Here is a 10,316-nt window from a genome sequence, read left to right on the forward strand (position 1 = left end):
GGCCTCAATACTAATAAGGCATATGGGCCTGATGGAGTCCCTCCTGTTGTTCTCAAGAACTGTGCTTCTCTGCTTACACCCTGCCTAGGCAAACTCTTTCGCCTTTGTCTGTCAACTTGTACCTTTCCTTCCTGCTGGAAGTTTGCTCTCATTCAGCCAGTCCCAAAGAAGGGTGACCATTCCCAACCCTCTAACTATCGTCCAATTGCTTTAACATCCTGTATCTCAAAAGTTTTTGAGTCTGTTCTTAATAGAAAAATTTTAAAGCATCTTTCCTATCACAACCTTCTTTCTGATCATCAGTATGGGTTCCGTCAGGGACGCTCCACTGGCGATCTTCTCACCTACCTTTCAGACTCCTGGTCATCCTCCTTTCGGGACTTTGGCGAAAGCTTTGCCATTGCACTTGACATCTCTAAGGCTTTCGATCAAGTCTGGCATAAATCTTTAATTTCCAAACTGCCCTCTTACGGTTTCTATCCTTCTATCTGTGCCTTCATCTCTAGCTTCCTTTCTGGTCGTTCTATAGCCGCTGTTGTAGACGGCCATCGTTCTTCTCCTAGATCTATTAACAGTGGTGTTCCTCAGGGCTCTGTCCTATCACCAACTCTCTTCCTTTTATTCATCAATGACCTTCTAAGCTGTACATCAAACCCTATCCACTCATATGCTGATGACTCCACCCTTCACCTTTCCATTCGATTCCCGCAACGTCCATCTCAGCAGTTACTTCAACAAACAAGGGATGAGGCTATGGCACACCTAATATCTGATTTGGCTCACATCTCTAACTGGGGTAACAATAATCTTGTTGTTTTTAATGCATCAAAGACTCAATTTTTGCACCTATCAACCCGACAAAATCTTCCACAGGTATACCCACTAATGTTTGATAATATTCAGCTTAATCCTGCATCATCCTTGAACATGCTTGGGGTTTCATTTACTCGGGACTTGTCTTGGAAAGATCATATTACATCTCTTGTAAAATCTGCTTCCAAGAGATTGGGTGTGCTAAGCCGACTCTGTTCCTTCTTTACCCCTGCACAATTGTATACTCTATAGAGAGGTTTTATCCGCCCCTGTGTAGAGTACAACTCTCATGTGTGGGGAGGCTCCCCACATACAGCTCTTCTCAATAGGGTGAAGTCAAAGGCTTTTCACCTCATTAACTCTCCTCCTCTTGCTGACTCCCTTCAACCTTTGTCTCTTCGCCGCACTGTTGCATCTTTATCTCTTTTCTATCGTTACTTCAATGGTCACTGCTCCTCTGAACTGTCTGCATGCATTCCTCCACCCCTACGACGGGCGCGTAGCACCCGTCTAGCAGCAAACTCTCATCCCTTTTCTGTCCAACTCTCTAATGCAAGAGTTAACCGTTACTCCCAGTCCTTCATGTATGCAACAGGTCAACTCTGGAACTGTCTCCCTCTGTCTGTATTTCCTACTTCCTATAATCTCCAGTTTTTCAAACGCAGTGTGTCCAGGCATCTGGAAATGATCGGATCTTGAATTTGGCTCTCTCTTATATTTTGTTTTTCTCTTGGAAGGAATAGTTTTGCAGGCTCGTTGCCTTTGGTTCCTTCTTCCTCACATAAAAAATGATATATGACATCTTTGACTAGATATCTTGTTGTGTTTATACTTCAGCACTAAACTGACCGCCGGGAACGGGTTTACTGTGCCTTGGCACGGCTTGTTATCATGCTTGTTATTATTATTATTATTATTATACCCAACGTAGTAGATCTTGTAGTAAGGAGGATGAATTACCCAATACTTACCGGTAACCCTTCCAGCCCCAATTACCTTTACGACGAAAACAAGCCTCCTAAACAAGCGAGAGCAATTAACATACTACGTCGTTTTGAGTGAAGGGTTAAATCGTCACCAGAGAGGTGTTAAGGGTGAATTTAAGCAGCAGAGAGAGCGAAGGAAAAGCTGAATTAGAATTACGGAAGAAAATATATTAGGAATAAGGATGAAGTAAAGGAGACACTCGTATGTACATGGAGAGAGAGAGAGAGAGAGAGAGAGAGAGAGAGAGAGAGAGAGAGAGAGAGAGAGACTGGAAAGAGAGGAGAGAAAGGGTGTTAAAGTAAGTGAAGTTGACAAGGCCTCACCTTTGAGTGCCTCACTGGTCTTAATGGCAGTTCATTCTCTCTCTCTCTCTCTCTCTCTCCTCTTCCTCGTCCCTCCACTCCCTCCTCCTCGTCGCCCCTCCCCCTTTTCCTTATCTCCCTCATGGTGCGGTGTGTAGTTGTCTAGTGTGGTATGGTGTGGTGTAGTAGGGTGTGGTGTGGAGCTGTCTAGTGTGGTCTAGTGTGGTGTAGTCGGGTGTGGTGTGGAGTTGTCTACTGTGGTATGGTGTGGTGTGTAGTTGTCTAGTGTGGTATGGTGTGGTGTATAAGGGTGTGGTGTGGAGTTGTGTGGCGTGGTATGGTATGGTGTACTATGGTGGGGTGTGATATGGTTGGGAGTGGCGTTGTGTGATGTGGTATGGTGTGATATAGTATGGTATAGTGTGGCATGGTGTGGTGTGGTATGATGCTGTGTTGAGTCGTGTGATGTGGTATGATGTGGTGTGGTGTGGTGTAATATGGCACTGTGCGGTGTGGAATTTCATGGTGTGATGTGGTATGATATGTTATAGAGGTGTATGGTGTGGTATGGTGCGGTATGGATTTTTGTGGCGTGGTATAGTGCAGTATGGAGTTGTTTCGTGCTTTACTGTGCAGTGTGGAGTTATATGGTGTGGTAAGGTGTGTTGTGGAGTTATGTGGTGTGGTGTGGTGCGGTGTGGAGTTGTGTGGAGTTGTGTGGTGTGGTATGGTGTCCTGTGAAGGTTTGTCGTGTGATATCATGCGGTGTGGAGTTGTTTGGTGTGGTATGGTGTAGTGTAGAATTGTAAGGTGTGGTATAGTGTGGTGTGGAGTTGAGTGGTTAGGAATGGTGCTTTGTGGGATGGTGGAAAGTGGATGGGATTCATGGTGATAGTGACTGAAACACGTAATAATGTTGTATGTAAGGTAGCGTGGTGAAAATGTGTTATTTTGGTGTGGATGGGATAGTGTGGTGTGTCATGGAGATAGATGGGTAGATAGATAGATAGGTATACAGATGAATAGAGAGGGAGAGAGAGACAATAAACATTTCATCAAAGCTGGGCTGAATAAGAAAAAGAATGTACGAATATGAAGAAAGAGGAAGAAGAAAAGTCGTGTAGTGTGGAGGTAATGCGTATTGTTTTGGTGTGGTGTGGTGTGGTGTGGTGTGGTGTTGTAGTAGAGAAGTGTGGTGAGAGTATTGTATGCAGGAGGTGATGTGTGGTGAAGTACAGGAAATGAATATTAATAATTCTTTGAATATTTAACATTTTGGCTTCGGAAATGTGACTTGAGAGAGAGAGAGAGAGAGAGAGAGAGAGAGAGAGAGAGAGAGAGACAGAGACAGACAGACAGACAGAGAAAATGGAGAAATGAATTCCCCAAGCTAGGCAACTATGGCCATATAGCCCCGCTGGGGTTACAGGAGGGAGCTACCCCTCCCGGCAACGGTAGCCCGGGTGAGGCTCGAACTTGCGACCTCCCGATCACAAGCTCAGCGCGCTACCACTGTGCTACCGCCCCCCCCAGAGAGAGAGAGAGAGAGAGAGAGAGAGACTACCTGGTTTCCACTTGGCCATTACGCCCTCGTCCACTGATTGCCTCTCATCCGTTCCCGTTCCAATCGTTCTCATTCCAGTTATTTCCAGTCCAGTCATACCCATTCCAGTTCACATTCCAGCCATTCCCTTTCCATTCGTTCTTGTTTCAGCCGTTCATATTCCAGACCATTCCATTCCACTGGACGCTGGAAAGGGATGCCTTCATGTGGTGGCACTGATATAATTAAAGCCAAAACATTGGCCAATGGCTGCGTGTTGCCCACAGTCACTAAAAACTAAACCAGTAATCCTCTGGCAATCGGAGGCATATCATTGCAGTTTCGTTAAAAATGAAGAAAAAAAAAAGGTCCTAGGATTTTGCTATGTACTCCTAGTTAAATATCACCCTAGCACTCAGAAGCCTGAAGTCAGGGGTATTGTGCTGGTGACAGTCATGGAGTATAACAGGCATTTGAATTATTTCTAATAATTATCTGTTAAATAGTTGTTCTCTTCATTGAACGGACGAAAGAAGGTGATGAATAATCACAAACTAAAAGATAAAGTTAGAGTGTAATTCTTACAAAATTTTCTGGCAGTCGGGGGATTATAATTGAAGCTTTTCCAGAATTATTAACAAACAGGACATCCGGGATACCGCCTTCAAAGTTGGGATACAATTTACTCACTTGATTTTGAGGTGTTTTGCTAACAGCCAGACATACAGATGCAGGCGATGACATTATCACCTCACTAGGCGGGTGATAACCAGGTGGCTCAACTGCCTGGTTATACAAATGTTCCTTAACTACTTCCCTATCTCTCAGTAGTAGGATGGTGGACTCCACGGCCCATATTCTCGTCGTTTAAGGAAATGCTTAATCACCTTCTTGCAAGTGATAAATTTTCTTTATTACGTCTTAATATCATCCTCTGTGTTGCATAAATCTTTCCAGTATATCCATCCTTTTCATAACGTACAAAAGAATATTAATCAGCTATATCCAAAACTAGCTCACTAAGGAAGAAGTGTTAAGGAGCTTCCTTACTCAACGAGAATATGGACCCAGAAGAGTTATTCTTAAGTTCACTGGGTTCACGATTTACATGAACCTGGAGCTATAACGTCTTATCACTGTTAGTCCAAATTTCTTACATATGTCCTTCTCATTCCTTTCATTATGTGATAAATGTTACTTCTAATGGTTATTTGTTGTCATGTGAATTGATTTATATATACCTCGCCTCCATTACCATAATTCATTAACTTTAATTTAATGGATATTATTGTCCCTTTGCAACATATATCACATAGAACAGTGGGAGAAAAATGCAGTACTACGGCTCTACATCCTTCCTTAGCACTTACTCGTTACTAACACCATATTCCATTAATAATATCTTGTTATAGTTCAATGTGCAGGATGGAGATGACAGTTTTATGCCTAATTAAACTTAATTCAGAAAACACCTCTTTTTTGCTATCCTTACCTTGTTCTTTAAATGGTGCCATACCATATAGAAGGAGTTGTCTTCACAACTAAGTGTCCTCAGCATCAATACTGCATCAGAAATTACTATTCTGGGTGATTTTAGTGTCCATAATGTTGAATGGCTCTCTTATTCAGCCAGAACTGATGACTCTGGTCTTGAATGTGAGTTATTTGCAGACTCATTTCATCTCACCCAGTTAGTCAGTCAACCCACCCGTGTACCAGACAACCCCGATCAAAATCCCCAACTATTGGACTTATTTCTAACAACCAATTCAGATAATTATAGTGTCGAAGTGAAGTCCCCCCTCGGATCCTCGGATCATTGTCTGATTCAAGCCACCAGTTTAACACCTACCACACCTTCCTGCTCTGAACAGGTCGTGGTGACTAAATGGCACTACGACAGGACAGACTAGGACAGAGTCCATAATTTTTTCTTGGTTGTTCCTTGGACCTCCTTTTCCTCCCAAGGTGTAAATTCCACATTGGGCCACATACAGGATTTCATTAAAGTCTGCATGGAAACATTCATTCCCCATCATAGTTACAGAACAAGATGTAATTCTCCTAAATGGTTTGACCACAATTTTGCTTGAGTAACAGAACATAAAACAATAGCCTATAACACTTGAACAAGGACCAAAAACAAAGTAGACATTAACTATTATAGAAATAATCAGAAACCATGCTAAAACTATCATCAATCTTTCTAAATCAAACTTTTTGCATGGACAGGCTAACAAACTACTAAACAACCCAAATGATAACAAAATATTCTGGTCAACCCTTAATTCATTCAAAACTAACTTCACTACCTCTTCCATTCCACCTTTACATTCCCCCAATGGAAATCTAATAAGTGACCCATGCAGAAAAGCCAAACTTCTTGTTGACATTTTTTTTTAAAACAAACTCAACCATAAATACAGAAAATTACAATATTCCTGAACTTGATTTTGATTCCCCTCAAATACCTCCATTCATGATTCACACCAGATACGTACAAGCTGTATTACAGAATCTCTCAGCAGACAAAGCTACTGGTCCAGATGAAATTCCTTCAATAGTACTTAAAAATTACTCCTCAGTGTTCGCTCCTGTATTGGCAAAATTTTCCCCTTATGCATCTGTACCTCAAGTTTTCCAGCCTCTTGGAAAGAAGCAAATATCTATCCTGTTCCTAAAAAGGGCGCAACTTCTGATGCATCAAACTATAGACCAATTGCAATAACTTCCATTCTCGGTAAAGTTTTTGAGACGCTAATTAACAAACACATAATCAAGCATCTAGAAATCAATAAATTAATCAATGATCGGCAGTATGGATTTAGACAAGAACTTTCAACTGTAGACATTCTTTGCCTTATTACTCATCAGATTAACAAAACAATAGAACAACACGGTTATCATGCACAATAGCACTAGATATATCAAAAGCATTTGATGGAGCATGGCACCAGGCCTTATTGTCTAAGATGTCACACTATGGCCTTGATTCGCTGGTTCCTCTAATTTCTTCTTACCTTCACAGTTGAAAAATATGGGTCATGGTAGATGGTATTTATTCTCAGTTTCATTCCATAAATGCTGGCGTACCTCAGGGATCAGTTTTGGCGCCAACCCTCTTTCTCATTCATAGAAATGACCTCCTATCTGTCATTCACAACCCAGTACACTCTTATGCTGATGACTCTACCCGTCATAGTTCTTTCATATTTAGTACCTCCTTTACACAATTCGATACTATAAATTCCCAAATAAACAGAGCAATTTCTCTGAACCAGGACCTTTCTAAAATTAATCAGTGGGGACAAAAAAATCTGGTCTCATTTAATGCTCAGAAACCTAAACACATTAATTTCTCCAACAGAAAGAATCCCTCAGACTCTCACATAATTTTAAATGATGTCAGTATTCCCATATCCACTACAACTGATATCCTAGGTGTTACTCTAAACCTCAACCTAAGCTGGACAGCTTATGTTAAATCCCTTGCTAAAAATGCTTCCAAAAAATTGGGACTTATGTACAGAGTTCGTGAGTTCTTCACTGACGAGCAGATGGCCACAATATACAAAAGTCATGTGCGTTCTCAGATCGAATACTGTTCACCACTGTGGAGTGGATTTGGAGCGGCTGCATTGAGGCAGTTGGACAAAATTCAAAATAAAGCCATTAGATTAATCAATAATCCTGCCATCACGCAAGACCTTCCTCCATTATCAATACTTAGAAATGTTGCTTCTTCAGCATTATTTTATAGATATTTTTACCGTAAGTGTTCAGACGAACTGGCTTCAATTGTTCCTCCCCTTCACATTCTCTCCCGAAATACTCGGGCAGCTGGGAGTGCCCATGAATTCACACTCTCCCCCGCGATGCAGAACATCTGCTTATCAAAATTCATTTATCCCCAGAACTACTACTATCTGGAATTCACTTCCTGAGAGTTGTTTCCCATAAACATTTAATCCACTTCAATTCAAATCCAATTGTTATAAATATTTTATGAATGGAGGATGCCAAAGGCACATGGACTTATTTTTTTCCCTTTGTTTTTCCTTCCTCCGTTCGTTATCTATTAATATATATATATATATATATATATATATATATATATATATATATATATATATATATATATATATATATATATATATATATGCCCAACAGTGTACCATACGTAGTTTTGCTCCTACAGCCTTATGCTCCTTGATTGCCAGACCCTAGAAATGCCTTTGTCACTGAATTACTGATTAGTCAAAATGAAATTAACGCTTTGCATTGCCCTTAGACCCTCCAGGACAGTGCAGAGACCTCCATTTACTGTAGATGATCGCTAGAGACTTACGCCATATTCACAGAGATTCTTAAGATGATTTTTTAAAATGAATACTGATTCCTTATATCAGGCTACCAAACGGTCAAGTTGTTTGTCGTATTGTGGAATCGCTGTCATCTAACTGACCACACAACTGGCTATTCAGTGTACTTATCCGTGTGACTGATGCTGGTGTGTGTGTGTGTGTGTGTGTGTGTGTGTGTGTGTGTGTGTGTGTGTGTGTGTGTGTGTGTGTGTGTGTATTCCAATGAATTCTAATTTAGCTTTTTGAATGATGAATTCTGTATATTCAGTTCTCACTAACTCCATGCTATTTCCTATAATTTTGGAGCGATTTTTCGAACTATAAGGTTTGGCAATAATTAACCCCTTAAAAATAAGTTATTTTCTGATCTAAATCAAGCATCTGGCGGCATCAAGAATATGTTACGTTAAGACATTACCAGAGCGAGAGTGACTTCTTCACCGCATCCATACCGTCCAATGTATATATAATAACACGCTTATAGGACTATACGGACTGCTCGTCCCTGCCCCACCACCATCATCTTAACAAACTATACTGTCCCCTTCTTGCCCCCTCACCACCACCACCACCATCTTAGCCAAGTATACTGCCCCTCCCTGCCCCGCCACCAAAGCCACCATCTTGACCAAGTATACTGCCCCTCCCAGCCCCACCAACACCACCACCACCATCTTAACCAAGTATACTGCCCCTCCCTGCCCACCACCACCACAGCCATCTTAACCATGTATACTGTCTCTCCCTGCCCCAACACCACCACCACCATCTTCACCAAGTATATTGCCACTCCCTCCACCACCACCATCTTAACCAAGTATACTGCCCCTCTCTGCCCCACCACCACCACCATCACCACCACAATGATAACTAAGTATACTGCCCCTCCCTGCCCCACCAGCACCACCATCATCACCACCATCTTAACAAGTATACTGCCCCTCCCTGCCCCACCACCACCACCACCACCATCATATCCATGTAAACTGCCCCTTCCTGCCCCACCACCACCACCATCACCACCACCATCATAACCAAGTATACTGCCCCTCCCTGCCCCACCACCACCATCACAACCATCTTACCAGGTATACTGCCCCACCCTGCTCCACCACCACCACCACCACCACCACCACAACCACCACCACCATCTTAATTGTGTATACTTTCCCTCTCTCCTCCCCCCACCAACATTAACCTCCCCTACCACCACCAACACCACCACCACAATCTTAATCGACTATACTTTCCCCTCCTTTCCCCCTCCCACCCCACTCTGTCCACCAAATAACATTCCGTTCCTTCCTCCCTCTGTGTGTAGTGCTAATCTGAATTGACTAAGCATAAACTGATCTATCTGAGTCGGACTGGACGTAAAGGCTCTGAATTAACCTGTTTGGAGCTGAACGTGACTGAAAATGGATCTGAATTGTCATGTCTGAATCTGAGTGGATGTGAAAATGTTAGAGGTATGACTGTCCTGATGGGCCTTATTGGATAATGTTTTCTATATTATTTAACACCTTCAATCTAGTGATATTTTTTATTTAATTTTACCTACATCCTCGAGTCGACTTTATCTGGGTGAGACTTTTTCGAATTAGATATAGGCTACATTAATCCTCCCAGTCATATAGGGTTTTCTTAAAATGAAATAAATCATCTGGAGGTACCAAGAATAACATTAAAACTATGCCATCGGAATCAATGGGTTAATAATGGAAAGAAAGAAGGAAGGAAGGAAGAAAGGAAAGAAAGAAAGAAAGAAAGAAGGAAAGAAAGAAAGAAGGAAAGAAAGAAAGAAGGAAATAAATAAAGAAAGAAAGAAAGAAGGAAAGAAAGAAAGAAGGAAGGAAAGAATGAAAGAAAGAATGTAGGAAGGAAGGAAAGAAGGATCTAAGGAAGGCAGGCTGTGAAGTGAAGGAGAAGCAAGGAAGGTCGGTAGGAGATTATTTGTCAGTGCACACGTGAAATCCAGGGTCGTCCGTAAATAGCACTTCTCTAGAACCTTGTGTGACGGTACCTTATGATCTTATATGCTGCAGGGATGGCTCAGTATACTGGTGTGGGCGTGACTGTGGCAGTGGGAAATGAATAAACGATGCTGAGTGGACATTAATATCCCTGACTGCGCCATTCCCGCAGCACATGAGAAATCGCCCAGGGGAGTGTAAGAGGAGCGATATATATCGACTACCCTATGTGTGACACTGTAATTATTAACATGATATATCTTTCTTTCAGATCCCAGTGTGAAGGGACTCCTACGAGTGGTGCCCCAAGACTTTAGGTCACATGGACGGTGTG

The 10,316-nt window shown here is 42.0% G+C and overlaps 1 protein-coding gene across 1 annotated transcript in view; it reads right to left on the bottom strand.

Annotated features, from left to right (window-relative positions):
- LOC145409490 (uncharacterized) overlaps positions 1-10,316 on the bottom strand; it is a 76,294-nt gene that overhangs the window by 60,619 nt on the left and 5,359 nt on the right. The gene's annotated exons all lie outside the window — the stretch shown is intronic.

This window comes from Coenobita brevimanus, chromosome 81, assembly GCF_032717465.1.
Source record: "Coenobita brevimanus isolate Jiangsu-jjx chromosome 81, ASM3271746v2, whole genome shotgun sequence".
In the NCBI taxonomy this organism is placed as follows: Eukaryota; Metazoa; Arthropoda; class Malacostraca; order Decapoda; family Coenobitidae; genus Coenobita; species Coenobita brevimanus.